The sequence below is a fragment of the Lagenorhynchus albirostris genome, chromosome 17 (assembly GCF_949774975.1).
Source record: "Lagenorhynchus albirostris chromosome 17, mLagAlb1.1, whole genome shotgun sequence".
NCBI lineage: Eukaryota > Metazoa > Chordata > Mammalia > Artiodactyla > Delphinidae > Lagenorhynchus > Lagenorhynchus albirostris.
The window spans coordinates 46,160,546-46,178,382 of NC_083111.1; positions in this window are offsets into that span (position 1 = coordinate 46,160,546).

Here is a 17,837-nt window from a genome sequence, read left to right on the forward strand (position 1 = left end):
GGGCCCTGCTGAGGTGTCAGCCCCAGACAGCTGTGTTCTGTTCTCCGCAGGCCCTGCAGTTCCTCAGCCACACCTGATAACACAGAGTGGACTCCTGTCCTAAAGCAGCCATGCTCTAGGCTGGCCAGCAGTCTACAGCATGGACCAGTGGAAAAAGTTTAGCCACAACTGGGTGATATGGTTCGGATTCTCCCTTTGGGGAATTTGAGCTGGGAATTACTGGTGAACAGTGGAAGCTAGAAACATGTACACAGAGAGCCAATGGGGTAGAATAAGCCAAAGTTATGAGAAAGCAAGTCTGATGCTAAGCACAAGCTGTGAGGTAGAAAAGAGGTAGAGAGCAGGAATCACCAACTCCGACCTTCAGCAGCGGGGGTGGGCTATGCAAATGAGAGAAGGGGGCGTGGCGAAGGTAGCCCGGGCTTGGCAAAGATTCGGGTGACGGCCAAGTTCATGCCCCACCCTAAGACTTTGGAACTCTAAACGTGAAGGCACCACACCGGCCAAACAGAATGAGTCTGCAGGTTGCAATAGGTCAAGAGCTGGCAGCTTATAAATTCCAAAGAGGGGTTGAGGAAGTGGGTCAGGGGAGACAGAGAAGACGCAAGACACTGCTAAGCGCAGCCAGAGGGGAGAGCTGAGGCCGTAAATAACTGATCACTGAGGTGATGATGTGCGATGTTGAAGTCCCGGGGTAACCTTGGATTCTCGATGGCGTCCTAGTCCCAGTCTTCCTGAGGTCTGGCGCTGCTACAGCGCCTGGTCTTCCAGAGGTTTGGTGATTTGGCCGTTGGTGGTTCCCACGAGGCCCTGAGGGGTTGAGATCCTTGTTTTCTTCATTCCTTACAACTCCTTCCCCTAATATTAGATGTAACTTGAGCTGTTCCTCGGAACTAGAGAAGCCTGATGAAAACACTCTACGTGGCCCCAGATTGCTCCTTCTTCCCCATTTGGAATTACTGTTCTCCTACTTACAGTTTTTCTATTTCCTCCTTGGCTGCTAGGCCGTCAACTCACTTTGTTGCTGCAGTGTACCAGCTTCTACTAGCCATTCTCTCTTCGTTATTAAGGCTACTCATAGAGTTAGACATGAAATCTGGAGGCTTGGTGGAATTAAAACAAATTTAAAGTAAACAGGTAATTAAAGAGGGGTGCATTTTATATTATGTGAATTATATCTTAATAAAGCTGTTATAAGAAATTAAATAAGCAATGAAAGACTTTTAGTGTCACGTGAACTTTAGTAGATAGTATTTTCGAAATGTAATTTGACCGTTGAATTATGAAATGATTACAAGTCAATCATGGGTGAAAGAGTTTATTATTGGTTTTTCAAAAGATGCCAAGTGTTGGAGGAAATTTTTCTCCCTGGCCAAGACAAGAACAGTTTCATTGTAAAAACAATCAAATGCAAATGAAATGTTCCTCCATTTTTACCCTAGCATTTGAATGATACTAAACAGTCTTCAAGCACTTTCTTATGCATGATTGAACTTAATACTCAAAACAGCATTCTGAAGGTGGTAGTATCATTTTGTAGCTGGGAAACAGGCTCAGGGAGGTTGCAGGACTTGTCTAAAGTCACAGTGCTATGTGCTCCAGATACAAACTGGCCATTTTACTCTAAATCTTCTGGGTTTTGAATGGCATTTTGCTGTCCCTTTATTTTGTCCCTAAGAATTTGGGGGGTGGGGGGCCATGGGGTGGCATCAGTTAAGTGCTGTATCTACGTGTTTCAAAATCCACAAATTCTCAGTATAATCCAGATTTGTTTTTCTACCTCCAAGGCCCATGCACTTGATGACATAACAAAACTACCACGTAATTATTTATGATAAATGGAAAGTGATAGTCTGGGGGTTACCACTTAAGACAATGTTTGACCCTGTCCCTCACAGTTGAAATCACATATGCTATTTCATTCAGTGAATCCCTTTCTAATTTTGTCAGAGATGTAACCCTCATTCTTGAGATTAAAATAAAATGTAAATCTCTAACGAAACCATTCCCGGAGGGACTAACTCTCAGTGCTATCCCAAGAGCAAATTAGTCCCCTAAGTGAGACAGTGATTGTGTGGTTAGGATGCTAGCCTACTTAAAAGAAGAAAGGTTTTTAAGGCGATACATGCATTTGCTATTTATATTTAAATTGATCCTACTAACTACCCAAAGTGTTATTTGATCATTAGAGTAGGCAAAGCTTAGAAAACCCTCCTCAGCAGTTCAAGTTACTCTAGGTATAGGAAAATAACACAACGATTTGGCTTTTAAAAATAGACCCTGATTCACATTTTTCATGAATTTGGATTTGTTTTTCCTTCTACTAAGTCTAAAATGAGCAAGATTTTGTGGGGTTAATTATTATACAAAAGGCAGACATGAGATTGGAATTTAGGTCCTCTGTGTGCACTATTCACTAAATCTCATTTCTTAATATTACCTTTGGTGCTTATAACAGGATTCTCAAGACTGTGCCAAGCAAAGGAATTCTAATAGTTCTTGTGGTCTAAAGTGCACAATCAAGAAATAATCCACATGGAATAAAATACTAAGAAGCTGCCAATACATCAGTTATTTCTATTTCTAGTTCTTTCTTCTTTATGTTGACTGTATTCCTAATTTCTTTGCTTAAAGGCACTTAGGATCACTTTGGGAAGAAAAATCATCCAGACATTTAGGAAACATTTTAGGGGAAAGGAAAGCAAGTGCAACTGATAGAAAGGAATGAAGGTGTGAGGGTTGCAGTTCAGAACAGAGAGGAAAAGTTCGAGCTAAACATAGGCAAACGGCAGCATTAGACTTCTCTTAAGGGTAAAAGAAGGTGGGTGTTAGGAAGAAACGAGAAAAGTTATTTTAAAAAGCCCACAAGATTTAAGAACTATGAATATAAAGAGAAGCAGAGAGTCCCCTTTTCATATATGAGTTTGTGAAAATGTGAATTAGAGTAAAATGTGTGAAAGCTAAATAATAGAATTATATATTTTAAGGGAGGATTTTATTCCTCTGTGTGTGTGTATAGATGTAATCTCTGATAATGTGGTTCTAGCACTTTACTCATATTCTCAATTTTGCATTTTTCCATCACAACTGGATAAAAAATTAATCAGTTGAAGTCTAAAAAGCATCTGAGGAGGCTGAAGATTTGCTTCTTTCTGACTGTCATGGTTGTATTAAATTTACAAGACCAATGCTTCTTATTCCTATTATCAACACTTTTATCTATATTTTATACTCTTTTAATAAAGGCAAAATGCAGTAAACTATTCAAATATTTGTCCAAACAGTGTGAGGCAGACTGTTGCCTACCAGCCAACTTCCCTCTCCGACCTTAAATAATCATTTGTTAGCTGGAACACAAAGAATCCAAGTTCAGCACATGGAGGAAACTTAGGAGCATCATCTAATATATGACTGTGGATTGAAGTCAAGAAAGTCAGGTAGGGCTTCCCTGGTGGCGCAGTGGTTGGGAGTCCGCCTGCCGATGCAGGGGACACGGGTTCGTGACCTGGTCTGGCAAGATCCCACGTGCCGCGGAGCGGCTGGGCCCGTGAGCCATGGCCGCTGAGCCTGCGCGTCCGGAGCCTGTGCTCCGCAACGGGAGAGGCCACAGCAGTGAGAGGCCCGCGTATCGCAAAAAAAAAAGAAAGTCAAGTACATGGAAGGCCTAATGTTGAAATCATTTTTTCAGAAATACTTGCAATGTATTTGGATGTATATTGGTAAGAAAGACAAGAGATTAGATAGGAGGATTTTTTTTTTTTTAAGTAAAGGGAAAAGACAGAAATTTAGCTATCCTGAAAAGGCAAATGTTTTAGTAAAGGTTCAAAGGATTTTGTGCATTTTGGTCATCATCTCCATCAGGCTAAGTGCCTTGGACTTGGAAAGTCCTGAGTGACCCTGGGCAAGTTCTCTCCCTTCAATGGGCTTCATTTTCCACACCTGATAAATGGGGAAATTATTCCTTACTGTATTGATGTAAAGATCTCTAGGTAAAATACACGAAGCGCTCATGCAGTGACTGTCACTTAGGTACTTAATAAGTGGTGGCAAGCTTTTGTTAGATGGGTATTCTAAAGAATAATGACTTCTGATGACCACAGACTGCTCTTCACTGTTATAGTTAGCAGAAGGCTACTCCAGCTGGCATTAGGGAGGAAGGCTACAACAACAGCAGCAGGAATCACTCCATGGTTTGTTTAGGTCTCCCAAGCCTGGTTTAGGGGTAGTGCTTTACAAAGACAGGAATCCTATGGTAATAATATTTTCAGGACACTTTCCCTTCACCACCCTCTGCAATGGTTCTTGAATTCATCCTCTTCCTTTCCTTCCTACTGCCATTGCCCATATTTATGCTCATGCTATTTAGCTACAACCATGGCAAAATCTTCTAAGTAATCCCCATCACTAATTTCTTCCCCCGATACCTGGCCTCTAGTCACATCCTTATAAAACATTTATAGTAATCACTTGCCCCTTAAGAACCTGTGGTAGCTCCCCAGTGCTTACAGAAGAAAGTCCGTCCTCTCTGCTGTTTTATGTAGCCTTCCACAGTGAGGCCCCAGCCCACCTCTGAAGCCCTATCACCTTACACCCAAGTCTCTAAAACCCTATCCTACCACCACCAGAAAAGTGAGATGTTTCAAGAGTAAATCCTATACTTTATAACTTCTGAATCTTTGCTTTTTCTGTTTTCCTAGTCTCGAATGTCCTTTTCATGGGGGAAAGTCCAATCATCTTTCAAGGTTCAGCTCAAACCTTATATCCTCCAATTAGTACATCAAGCTGCAATTAGTCCCTTTTTTCACGGCTCCTATCATGTACCGATTTTTAAGTCCTATAATATGCTATATATTGTGATTATGAATTTCTGTTTTCCTTCTAGACAGTAAGCTCCTAAGGGCAGAGAATTTTCTTATTCATTTTTGTAAAATGTTTTTCCTGGAAACCACTGAAAATGAGCATTTTAATAAAATTCTTCTTGGTAAGTGACCAAAGACCTGTAATGGCCAAACTCAGTGGAGGCGCTTCAGTTTTATCTCATTTGAACTCTTACGATATTTGAACTGTTCATGCCATTCTCCCTTCAACCTCTTTATTCCCTTGATTTTGGAAGCACCACTCTGTCCTGATGTTTGATTTTTTCACAGATTTCTACACTGGCTCCTTTACTATTCAGGGCCCTAATCCTTAACCCTTCTCTCTTCTTACTTCATGCTCTACCGAGAAAGCTGCCCATACTTTCTCAGATTCAACTGCTAAGTATGTATCTAGCTAGAAGCTTTTGTTCATCTGTAAGAGAGATCCCCAAAATAGTGGCTTAAACAAGATAGAAGTCTGGACGTAGGCAGACCAGGGCTGGTTGGAAGTTTCACGGTGTCAACAGGGACCCAATTTCTTTTCTTTGAGGATGTTATGGCATCCTCAAAATCCTCAAAATCCTGTTTGAGGATTTTATTTGCAAGATACAAGGTGGTCTAAGTTGACTGACAGATCTCCAGCTATCATGTTTGTGTTATAGGCAGCAGGAAGGAGGAGGGAGGGAGATAAACACCTGCCACCCTCTCACCCCCGACCCCTGTGCTTTTAAGGAGACTTCCCGGAAGTCCCACAGAACAGTTCTATGAGAATTTAGCCACAAAACCACAACTATATATCACATATATATTTCATACATATATATAGATTTCAGGCAACACTATGTCTAGTTAAAAAAGGAGCTTCTGGAAAAATGACCATTTTTCAACCAACATGGTAAAAATTCATCTGGACAGGAATCATCAGAGAATGTTCAGTCGGACTTCCCTGGTGGTACAGTGGTTAAGAATCCACCTGCCAATACAGGGGACATGGGTTTGAGCCCTCGTCGGGGAAGATCCCACATGCCGCGGAGCAACTAAGCCCGTGCGCCACAACTACTGAGCCTGCGTGCCACAACTACTGAAGCCTGCACGCCTCGAGCCCCTGCTCCGCAGCAAGAGAAGCCACTGCAATGAGAAGCCTGTGCACCACAATGAAGAGTAGCCCCCGCTCGCTGCAACTAGAGAAAGCCCGCGCGCAGCAATGAAGACCCAACGCAGCCAAAATTTTATTAATTAATTAATTAAAAAAAAAAGAGAATGCTCAATCCAGGGAGGGACGTTTGCCGCAGAGCTGAACATTTATATGGTAATGAAGTATTTCCCCACGGATTGCTTATTGGTCAAAAAGGGAAACAGTAACTGTACAATGGAGTAACCAGACAACACCCTGACCGGGTGATCAAAATGAATATAACCAATGAGGAGCAGGCAGACATCATGTGGCCTCCAGATGTGACCCTGTGAAGGACATGACATTGCATATGTGGTATTCCAGCTGGAAATGCATAGCCTGAATCGAATCATGAGCAAGCACCAGACAAACCAAAACTAAGGAACGGTCCATAAAAGAACTGACCTGTACTTTTTAATAATGTCAGTGTCATGAAAGATAATGGAAAACGGATGAATGTTTCCCCATTAAAGGAGACTAAAGAGACAGCAACCAAATACAATACGTGATCCTGGACTGGATCCTGGACTGGAGGAAAGCAAGATGCTCTAAAGGGCATTATTGAGACATTTGACTAGACTGGTAGAGGTACTTCAGAGAGAGAAAGGACAAGACCTGATGACTAGTCTTGAATCTGTTTTCTCCTTTCTATTCCCAGAGTCACTGTCTTAGTTCAGTTTCTCAGCATTTCTCCCCTCAGCCTATTTCTAGAATCTTCCAAGTAATATCACAAAGTCCAATGTCTTTCCCTTCCAATCTGTCCTCCATATTGTCACCAGAGTGATTCTTTTAAAGCACAAATCTGATTATGCCAAATTCCCTGTCTTAGTCCATTTGGACTGCTATAACAAAAATGCCATAAACTTGATGGCTTTTAAGCAACAAACATTTATATCTCATCATTCTAGAGGCTGGGAAGTCTAAGATCATAGTGCTGGCAGATTTGGTGTCTGGTAAGAGCTTGTTGTCTCATTAAGGGCTGCCTTTTCCCTGTAACCTTACATGGAGGAAGGGGCAAGGGTACTTTCTTGGCTTCTTTTATAAAGGTGATAATCCCATTTATGAGGACTCAAACCACATGGCCTAATCATCTCCCAAAGTCTCCACCTCCTAATACCATCCTCTTGGGGGTTGGGATTTCAACACATGGATTTGGAGACGGCACAATGCTTCAATCCATAGCACTCTTAATTAGAAATCATCTGTGCGGGACTTCCTGGTGGCACAGTGGTTGGGAGTCCGCCTGCCGGTGCAGGCGACACAGGTTCGTGCCCCGGTCCGGGAGGATCCCACATGCCTCGGAGCAGCTGGGCCCGTGAGCCATGGCCACTGAACCTGCGCGTCCGGAGCCTATGCTCCGCGGAGGGAGAGGCCACAGCAGTGAGAGGCCTGCGTACCACAAAAAAAAAAAAAAAAAAAAAAAAAAGAATCTGCCTGCCAATGCAGGGGACACGGGTTCGAGCTCTGGTCTGGGAAGATCCCACGTGCCCCCGAGCAACTAAGCCCGCGCGCCGCAACTACTGAGCCTGTGCTCTAGAGCCCGCGAACCACAGCTACTGAGCCCACACGCCACAATTACTGAAGACCGTGTGCCTAGAGCCTGTGCTCCGCGACAAGAGAAGCCACTGCAATGAGCAGCGTGTGCACCTCAATTAAGAGCAGCCCCCGCTCGCCACAACTGGAGAAAGCCTGCGAGCAGCAATGAAGACCCAACGCAGCCAAAAGTAAATTAATTAATTAAAAAAAATCATCTGTGGTCTAATCCTAGCCATTTAAGATACTTCTCTACATGGATTCAGAGTTCCTTATGGGGCATTTCCTTCCTGCACTCCCATCTCAAATGGTTCCAGTTCTTGAATGTTCCCTCCACCTTTCGTAGTCATGACACAATGCCCAGGATGACATAATGAGGACAAGAAGGGGATGTAGCAAGCCAGTAAGATAGGGAGTTATTTTAAAGCTTTTACCTAATTTAAAATATAGGCTGGACTACCATGTGAAATGACTCCATTAAAAATTTTTTAAGGAGTTAATTTTTCAAAGAAATAAGTAAGTGTCTACTGTTTATGCCAACTCAAAGGAAAGGGCAAATGAAGATGGGCTTGTTGGCTGACTTCCACCCTAAAATTTCCTGTGAGGCTATTAAATGTGGCCAGCCAAGGATCTTATTATCTTAATCAGAATTATTCTATCAACAGGCCTTTTTCTCTGTCACAGCTGGTGCTGAGAGCCATATGTCATAAAACTCCCGTACTCCCAAAGTTTAGAAGCTTTGCTGAAACGAAAATATATCACTGTTGTTGAATCAAGTGACCTATGGAGTTCCCAAAAGAATTGTCCTTTATATTTTATAGTTATATCGTGAAAACTCATGATTTTTCTTACCCATGTGGCTTTTCTCCCGTTTCCCATCTGTTTACTCCCTATAATTTTTCCAAAATATTATTCCATCAATCTGTTCAATAAAAAAAGATTGCTTACCTCACTTGCTCTCAGGAATAAGAAAGCATCACCGGAATTGCATTTAGTGAGGAGCTGATATAATTCTTTTTCTCTGGACTTGTCAAATAAGATTACCAGCAAACAAATACCCATCTAGAATTCAATACAGAAGATCCAGCTATTATATATTAATATCTATTCCATAGATCTGTATCTATACCCAAGCTTACATTTTAAGGCATTAGTTTTAACCGTTGTCAAGCATTCCCTTAAAAGTCAAGTCTGTATTAATATAATGAACAGTGAGAGAGGATTAGGAGTATAATTGTGAACTGCTTGAGTGAAGATTATTCATTCTGCACCATGTATTCTGTCAAGTGGATTTTTAATTTGTGACCAAACACCATGTTCATTTCCATAAAGGAGAGGTGGTCTATAGAGCTCCTGATAGATTTGTATTTCAAAGGTATCCTGCTACATCATTTTATACCTAATCTATGAATTTGGCATGTCTATTTCTAGTTTGCTCTGTGAATTTAAAAAGTTACTTACCTTGTATTCTTGGAGTAAGTGAAGTAATATATTATTTGTGACAGCAACAATTTCTAAGCTATGGATCCATTTAATATAAGTTATTATACTTAGACTCTAAAATCATCCAAGATTTACAATTAGATTCCAGGAAATTGATGGAGAAAATCTGAGTTACTCTGCTGATTCATCAATGTCCATGTAAGTTTCCAAAGCATTGCCAAAAATCTTACATGTTTAACACTCCTAAATACAATAGATTAGTGATCACTCTTTTAAAAGAGCAGATAATAACTTCTTTACCCATCTCACAGGATTGTGAGAATCTTATGAAAAAAAATAAAGTGTTATTCTACTATTAATTACTATAATTAAAAATAACAGTTTCTTAAGTTGCAGATATGATCAGAGAAACATAACTCTTGAGAAACCACCTAATATTATTTTCTGATAAAAAGTAGACAGAGGAAGAGTAAGTTCCACAGCCTGGTCTCATTATTTATTGCCTGTGAAATCAACAGAGCTTGGAAACCTGTCTTGGGGTGAGCCTTCTAGGACCTGGACTTGACCTGGATTATGCCTCCCCCTTTGCCTATTGAAAATATCTATTGTAGTATCTTTTACTAAAACCTTATTTTTCCCATTCTCTAAAACAGTCAACAACCACAACACACTCAGCATGGGGTGGGGTAGAATCCTATGTCCAGAAAGGCTGGCATTCATTCTGATTGATCAGAACCTGTCTTAGACACCCTATGAGGTAGACGCAATTTATTATCACCATCATTATCATCATCACCATCATCGTCCCTATTTGAAAATTAGGGAATTGAGAGGTTAAATAACATTCCCAAGGTCATATAGCTAATAAGTGCTAGAGCCAGTATTTGTATTCAGACAGTCTGTCTCCAGGATCTGTGCTCTTAACCTTGACACTACTGACAAGTAGCTGAGTGCAAGGGCCTGTGGAAAAGAGTCATATCCAGGATGTGCAGGGGAATCGGATGCATGGAGAGGGTACAAAGAGGAGATGGCAGCATCCCAGAGGTAACTCTGTCTGCCCTACCCCTAGAAAAGATCTGGATGGAATATCTGTAACTAAATATTATACATTCAAGGAGCATTTGAACTGGATGGGAACTTGAGAAAACAGATGGATGCCTTCCTTTTACAGATGAAGAAAATGCAGTACCAGAGAGTTTGCATGAGGTACCTAGGGACATTAATTCAATTAATCACTTATTTAATCAAATACCATGCTAGGTGCCCAAGAAATAAAGATAGCAGGTCACGTTGCCTGCCTTTGAGAAAGTTATATTTTAGTCAGTAAACCATGTATGGTAAACCAAAATTATGAAACAGCAAAAAATACTCTAAAAGAGACTGAGCAAAGTGTATAAGCACCCAGAGACTCTCCCTAGGGGTGTCCTTGAAGGCTTCCGAGAGGAAGTAGCACTTGAGCTGAGTTTTGAAAGATGAGTAGGAGTTTCCCAGATGGAGAATGAAAAGAAGGTCATTTCATGCAGTCCAGCTGATTGGTGGTAAAGTGCAAACTGACACTCCCATATCCTCACTCAGTCCAGCCCTCATCCTTCCATACCACCAGGGAAAGAAATCCCCAGTCTTGGGATGCATTCTTGACAGGACTGTTCTAGAGATCACGGGAGAATACAAGCCAGGAAAATACACAAAATCGGTGGTAACTGTTAACATTTTAAATCATTTCTTCTCTCCTAATCCAAGGGTTTCACATCTCTTACTACTGACTTCATTATACCTTGCAGCTATATGTAAATTACATGTAGAGGATATTTTAATGTATCTGCTTTCTCCCTATTTCAAAAAGGCAGAGATAATTTACTATACAACTTTCTCAAATTACTCTTAGGATTTTTTGCTTAAAGAATTCATGAGGAAAATTGTTTTATTACTATTGCTATGCTTCGTATATGGCGGTGAGAGTAACCATTAGTTTTCAATTCCAATCTCTGTTTGGCAAACCATCTACTAACACTTCCGTCTAAGAATGATCATATATCTTGTTTTCTGCCTAGGATCCTAATTCTCTTACAAGAGTAAGACTGGCCCTGGCTTTCAGGATTCAGTCTTCCTGATCTTGAATATTTGCAAAAATTTATGTAAAATCCATAGACTTTATTATTTTTTAATTACATGACATTTTTCTTCCAAGTTTTTTTCCCTTCAAATTAAAATATTAACTACATTGGTTAACTGTGCTCAGATTATATGCGTTAAGGTTAGGTGCTGAACAAGGGCTCCTGGAAAGAGGGGGCATTGGGAGTAAAGTCCAGCATGAGCCTTGTCAGGCTCAAGAAATGAAGACTTTTCCTGACTAGCACGTAGGTGCCTATTAGGCTAGCAGACTTTTTGGTTATTCAAACATAGATTTGGTCTTCTGTGAGAAATTAGGAGGACTTAGACTCCCCAGTTCAACTTTGCCCTTTTAGAAAGATTATCACTCATGGTTGAGTTCTAATTACACCATTAGCTTAGCTTTGACCACAGGATGGACCAGGACTTGAATTCAGTCTGACTCTAGAACCCTTGCTTATGTCCATCAAGATGTGTTGATGCCACTGTGCAACTCTGCCTCTAATAAAAGTAGTGTCAAGTCACATCATAGCATCGGTGCCTGAAGTTCCTGTGCCTGCAGGCTGTCAACCCCCAATACCCTCTCACCCCAAGGCCCCACCAGGTAAAGAACCCTCCTTTCCTTGGCTATTTTGGGCAATTTGCTAAGGTAGGGGAAGAGGCATGGAAGTGCTCACACACTTGTTGATTGGCAGCATCCAGTCTTTTCCTTCTCTTCTGTTCCTGTTCCCTTCATCCACGCTTACTGTCTGGGAAGGTGCTTGAAGGGGCCTCATTATTGCCACAGGCAATGGTGTCCTTCCAAAGACGGTTATAATAAGCAGCAAATACTTATAAAGCACTCACCATGTTCCAGGTACTGTTCTAAGGGCGTGACACATAAAACTCCTTTGATCCTTTAAACAGCCCTGTGAGGCAGATACTATCTCCATTTTATAGATGAGAAAACTAAGACACAGAAAGATTAAGTAACTTGTCCAATAAGGTAATAATGAAGCTAGTCTGACGGTGGTGCCCATCGTCTTAAGCCCACTGCTTGTACTAATGCCTCAAGACACACTCCTGATGCTTCTAACAGTTGAGGTAAAAGAAAGGCTCTGGGTTCCTTTCAGGAGTGATAAGAAGGGCCTGCTCCCTACTGGGGCTACACTCAGTCCTCTCAACTCTAGGGTATCATATGTGCTCAGATTCTCTCAAGCTCTTTAATGTGAACAGCCCCTTGGTTTTCTTGAGTAAATGCTTCCTAAAGAATATTCATGTTTTCATAAGCACAGGCAATGGTTTACCTGCACTTAAGGGTCAGTTTCCTACAGAGAAAACTATTTTTTTTAATTGGGGTATAGTTGTTTTACAATGTTGAGTTAGTTTCTACTGTACAGTGAAGTGAATCAGCCATATGTATACACATATCCCCTCTTTTTGGGATTTCCTTCCCATTTAGGTCACCACAGAGCACTAAGCTATACAGCAGGTTCTCATTAGTTATCTATTTTATACATATTAGTGTATATATGTAAATCCCCATCTCCCAATTCATCCCACTCCCCCTTTCCCCCCTTGGTGTCCATACATTTGTTCTCTATATCGGTGTCTCTATTTCTACCTTGCAAACAGGTTCATCTGTACCATTTTTCTAGATTCCACATATATGCGTTAATATACTACATTTGTTTTTCTCTTTCTGACTTACTTCACTTTGTATGACTGTCTCTAGGTCCACCCACGTCTCTATAAATGACCCAATTTTGTTCCTTTTTGTGGCTGAGTAATATTCCTTTGTATATGTACCACATCTTCTTTAACCATTCATCTGCCAATGGACACGTAGGTTGCTTCCATGCATGACCTGGCTATTGTAAATAGTGCTGAGGTGAATATTGGGTGCATGTGTCTTTTTGAATTACGGTTTTCTCTGGGTATATGCCCAGTAGTGGGATTGCTGGGTCATATGGTAGCTCTATTTTTAGTTTTTGAAGGAACCGCCATACTGTTCTCCATAGTGGCTGTATCAATTTACACTCCCACCAACAGTGCAAGAGGGTTCCCTTTTCTCCACACCCTCTCCGGCATTTATTTTTTGTAGATTTCTTGGTGATGGCCATTCTGACCAGTGTGAGGTGATTCCTCATTGGAGTTTTGATTTGCATTTCTCTAATAATTGGTGATGTTGGGCATCTTTTCATGTGTCTCTTGGTCACTACAGAGAAAACTTGGAAGCAGACACAAGTCTGTAACGACACAGCTTCCTACTGCACATGTTATTTTATGCTTGTTTATTCATATTTTTCCCCCAGCAAATATTTAGTGAGCAGCTGCTCTGTATTCACTGATATGGTGATAAGCCAAACAGTCCAGATTCTTGTCTTTACGAAAGTCATGTTTTTTAAACAGCAGTTATGCTCCTTGGAGTCATGTTTCAACCATTTCCATGTGAGAAGCGGTTCCACACTCCACATTTGAGTAATTAAACGGCCCCATGGCCAGTTTCATGTGGCTGCACCCTGTGCAATTCCACAGGGGCCCATGCTTAGAAGGGGTGTTTGTTTTAGTGCTCTGCTGTCACCATTTTGGAATTTTTACAAATTTATGAACAAGGGTCTTGCATTTTCACCTTGCACTGGGCCCCACACATTATACAGCTGGTCCTGACTGGCCTTTATAGATGTCCTTGCTCATAAGACTGAAAACTGCTTGCAGTCTTGAAATGGCTATTTTTCCACTCACATTTCAGAAATCTCTGGGTCAAGTTTTTAATCAAAAATCAGACTCAATGTCCCAAGATGATGGCCATTGCGTTCCTTCCCCATCTCACTCCAGGAATCATTGTGCCTTTGTTGTACATCACTTGGCTCCTGTAACTCTGAAAACAAAGATCAGTCGAAGACTTGAACTTGCACTGGGGTACGAACAAGAAAATAAGGTTAAACTTAAGGAATCACACCTCACCCCAAACTATTGACTTGATCTCTTTTTGGCTCCCCACTTGCAATGCATTTACTTTTTCTTCCTCCCATGTCTTAGTGATGAGAGGAGTGAGCTGTTTGCCTTTGGACACCACGTGGGGCCAAAGGGATGTGGCAGAACTGGAAATAGGAATCCCTATTGACCCTGCTTTTGGCTAGACTGTGATGTAGGCACTTGGACTCTAGAGTCTTCCATGACCCTTATTCCCCCTCAGTGTCCATGACCCATTTGCTCTTTTCCCTTTTCTTAAAACCTGCCCTGTGGGAAAGTGGAAAAGAGATACTATCAACTACTTTTTATCAAAATGCAAATGACTGATAAGACTTAATGTGTATCTCTTCTCATGATATTTCAAGTTTAACTTAGTGCAAAACCCATTTGATTACACTCAAGGCTGAAGAGCTGATAGGAGAATTCGAGTTCAGTCAGGAGGGCCCTGGGGCTGTGTGGGGAAGAATGCAGAGGAGATGAGAGAGGAAGAGAGGAGAAATCTTTCCCCTGCTCCTGACTCTCATTCAGGAGTAGTCCTGAAAGATCATTCCTGCCTCGAATAAAATGGAATTGCCCTGTGCTTTCGAATACGGAAGCTGTAGGCCAAGTAGAAAAGGTAAACTGAAAACCAGGTCATAGACCTCAAAGCCCAAAGAAATAAGTAAAAGTTTCCAATGGTAACTGGGGCATAAACACCTTTGTGAATTGGAATGGAAGGAGATTCGTCCTGCTGGTGCCCCAGTTAACACGCTTGTAATTGTCTGTTCTGACTCAGACTGTTCTCAAAGTGGAAGCAAGTCTATCCACAGACGCTTCTTTTTCCTGATTGTCCGTCTTCCTTACCTATGAGCCTCCTTTGTTGCTGGCTGATAAATTATGTCTCAATGTTGCTGTTGATCTTTTGACAGCTATGCCTGCAATTTAAATAAAAAACTGGCACAAAGGAGTTGACTATGATGGACCAATAGTCTAAGAATATACATTAGAGAGACAGGGCTCTTCAGTTAATTCAACAGAGTCAGCTTGCTGGAGAAAGTTCCTGGGAGCAAATGAATTGGATTATCATGACATTTTTGGCCACGATTTTGTTGTGTAAGTTTAGGCAAAGTGCAACTGTAATGAGAGACTCTAAAAAAGAGGGGGCAAATGTCATGGGGCTGAATTTATTCACTGAGCTTGGAGAGCTCCTCTGGGGGAAGAGAGGAAGCAGCTGGAGGGAGAGAAGGAAGCAGTAGGCAGTGGAGTATTAGAGTTGATTTGAGGGCCAAACTTCCTCCTTCAGGAGGAGTAAAGCAGGGTGCACAGGACCAAAGAGCATGGCTGTGAGAAGAAGCCTCACCCCAGTTCAGGCCGAGTGGTAAGGGGCAGCCTGGACCTCTCATGAAGAATGGTGTGGCTTCCTAAGGGACAGGTGTTGGGGATGGGTGTCAGGGATGAGTGGCACAGAGATGGGATTGCCACATCTATTGGACACATTGTTTAGTAATCAAATGAGGCCAAAAGTTAGATGTTTTACCTTTTATAAAAGAGAGGCAAATGTGAAAATATGGATAACATCAAAAGACAGACTCAAAACGACCCTATCAAACCCTCACATATTCTTTGGGGGCATCTGAGGTTCTAGTTCCTGAATGGAACTACAGGCATGTTCCTTCTCCCTGGGGCAGAAGGCAGGGGTTTGATGGCAACAGGGACACCTAGAAGGTGTTCCAGGAATGCAGCAGAGCAAATGGACAGGTTGGATACGGAAGAAAATAAAAGAAATGCTTCACCGGGGTTGGCATGTTCACTAGGCAGGGTCATTGGGGGTGGGCATGAATTGTAGGGGGGATACTGGTTCCCTAGACACTTAGGAGTAAAATAGACCCCATCTGTAAGACCTTGACGTCTGGAGCCCACTTTGAAGCAGGGGGTCCATTTGGGTCAGGCAGAAGTTTACAAAGTTGGAAAACCCATGCCATGAATATTTTGTGGGAAACTGTATCATCCCCAATCCATTGATCTGAAAACCACCTATTATACAATCTTTTACTCTATCTTTTTACTCCCAATCAGAATAATAAATTCAAATCTTCCTCCTAAGATAATGTATAAAAAATGCTTAGCAGATATTTGTTACTTAGAAAGATTTTTTCAGAAATTCAAAAGCCAGTATGTAATTAAACCACAAATCAAAACTTGCACTTCCCCATCTTGTCAATAAGGAAAGCCCACCGGGGAGGAGAGAGAGATGCAGAACTCTGACCATAGTTCTTCAGTAGTTGTGGCACATGGGCTCAGTTGCTCCGCAGTGTGTGGCATCTTCCCTGACTAGGGCTCGAACCTGTGTCCCCTGCCTTGGCAGACAGATTCTTAACCACTGTGCCACCAGGGAAGTCCCCCAAACACCCTCTTATACAGTCCCTATTTCATGCTCCCAAGGAGCCTCTGAAAGCAGGTACCAGCATTTCTGTCTTTGCTACAGATAAGGACGCTAAACCTCCAAAAACCTGTGGCTTGCCCAGGATATCACAGCTGATTTGTGGCAGCCCTGGGACTCAAATCCTGTCTCCTTGTCCCTGTATTCTAATACATCACTTTACTTCACAGATAACAAGCAGTATTTTAAACAACAAACTAGGATTCTGAACCTCAGGGTTCCTGTTTTTGGCCAAAGTTGAATGGGATATGTGGTTACTTATTGGGCATAAATATTCCATGTTTGTTTTGGTGACTAGGATGGGGATAGGGAGGAGGATGGGTCAAAAGTCGGCTGGAGTGGCGTGGCTCAGAAATGTGAGACAAAGGGCATTTACTTTCTCTTACTGTGAAGCGTAGCTAGAATAGCTGCTGTTGGCAGCATCAGTCTCTTAGTAGGTTAACTAGAATTTATTATCGGTAGTATGCCAGAGTCCAGAGTGCTACAAAGAGCCAGCAAGCCCCCATCTAGCAACAGGATGGAGAGTGAGACAGATTTATCCTATAAATATACACGTGCGCTAGTTAGTTGCAAAACTGCTTAGAAGAAATGTCACTTAAAGGTTGTTTTCGCAATGTCTGGCACATAGTTTTTGTTCTAAATGAGTGGATGTTGGTTGAACAAAATTATCAAATGAATGAATGAGAAAGATAATGAAAAATTCCTGGGGCTTCCCTGGTGGGGCAGTGGTTGAGAGTCCGCCTGACGATGCAGGGGACACGGGTTCGTGCCCCGGTCCAGGAGGATCCCATATGCCGCGGAGCGGCTGGGCCCGTGAGCCATGGCCACAGCCTGCGCATCCGGAGCCTGTGCTCCGCAACGGGAGAAGCCACAACAGTGAGAGGCCCGCGTATCGAAAAAAAAAAATCCTGGAATTAAGTGAGTTCAGTGGTGAGTTGAAGAAGAAAAAGCATAGAAGGTGTATGTAGGTATGTGTTGCAGGTGGTGATAGGGAGGTTGGGTTTTGTAGAAAGAAGACGATTTCTCCAGGGATCTGGGCAGCTTGCACAAAGACTCAGCGGTGGCGGAGTATAGAACAGATGTCGGAAGGCATCAGAAAGGCATCTTGGAGATGAAGCCTGGGGTTTTGGATAAGAGAGACATGGAAGAAAGCAATGGAAGAAGCTCAATCAGTAAGTAGCTAGTTGCCACATTTTCTTCTTTCCCACATCTCTGAGAGAAGCTCACAGGCATACTGCTCACGTTTGTAATGGGAATTATAATACAGGCACACATCCAAGCCAACTAGCCTGCTCTTCTGATGCAGTTTTTACTCCATCCCCCGTCCTAGTATCCTGTGAAACCCTGG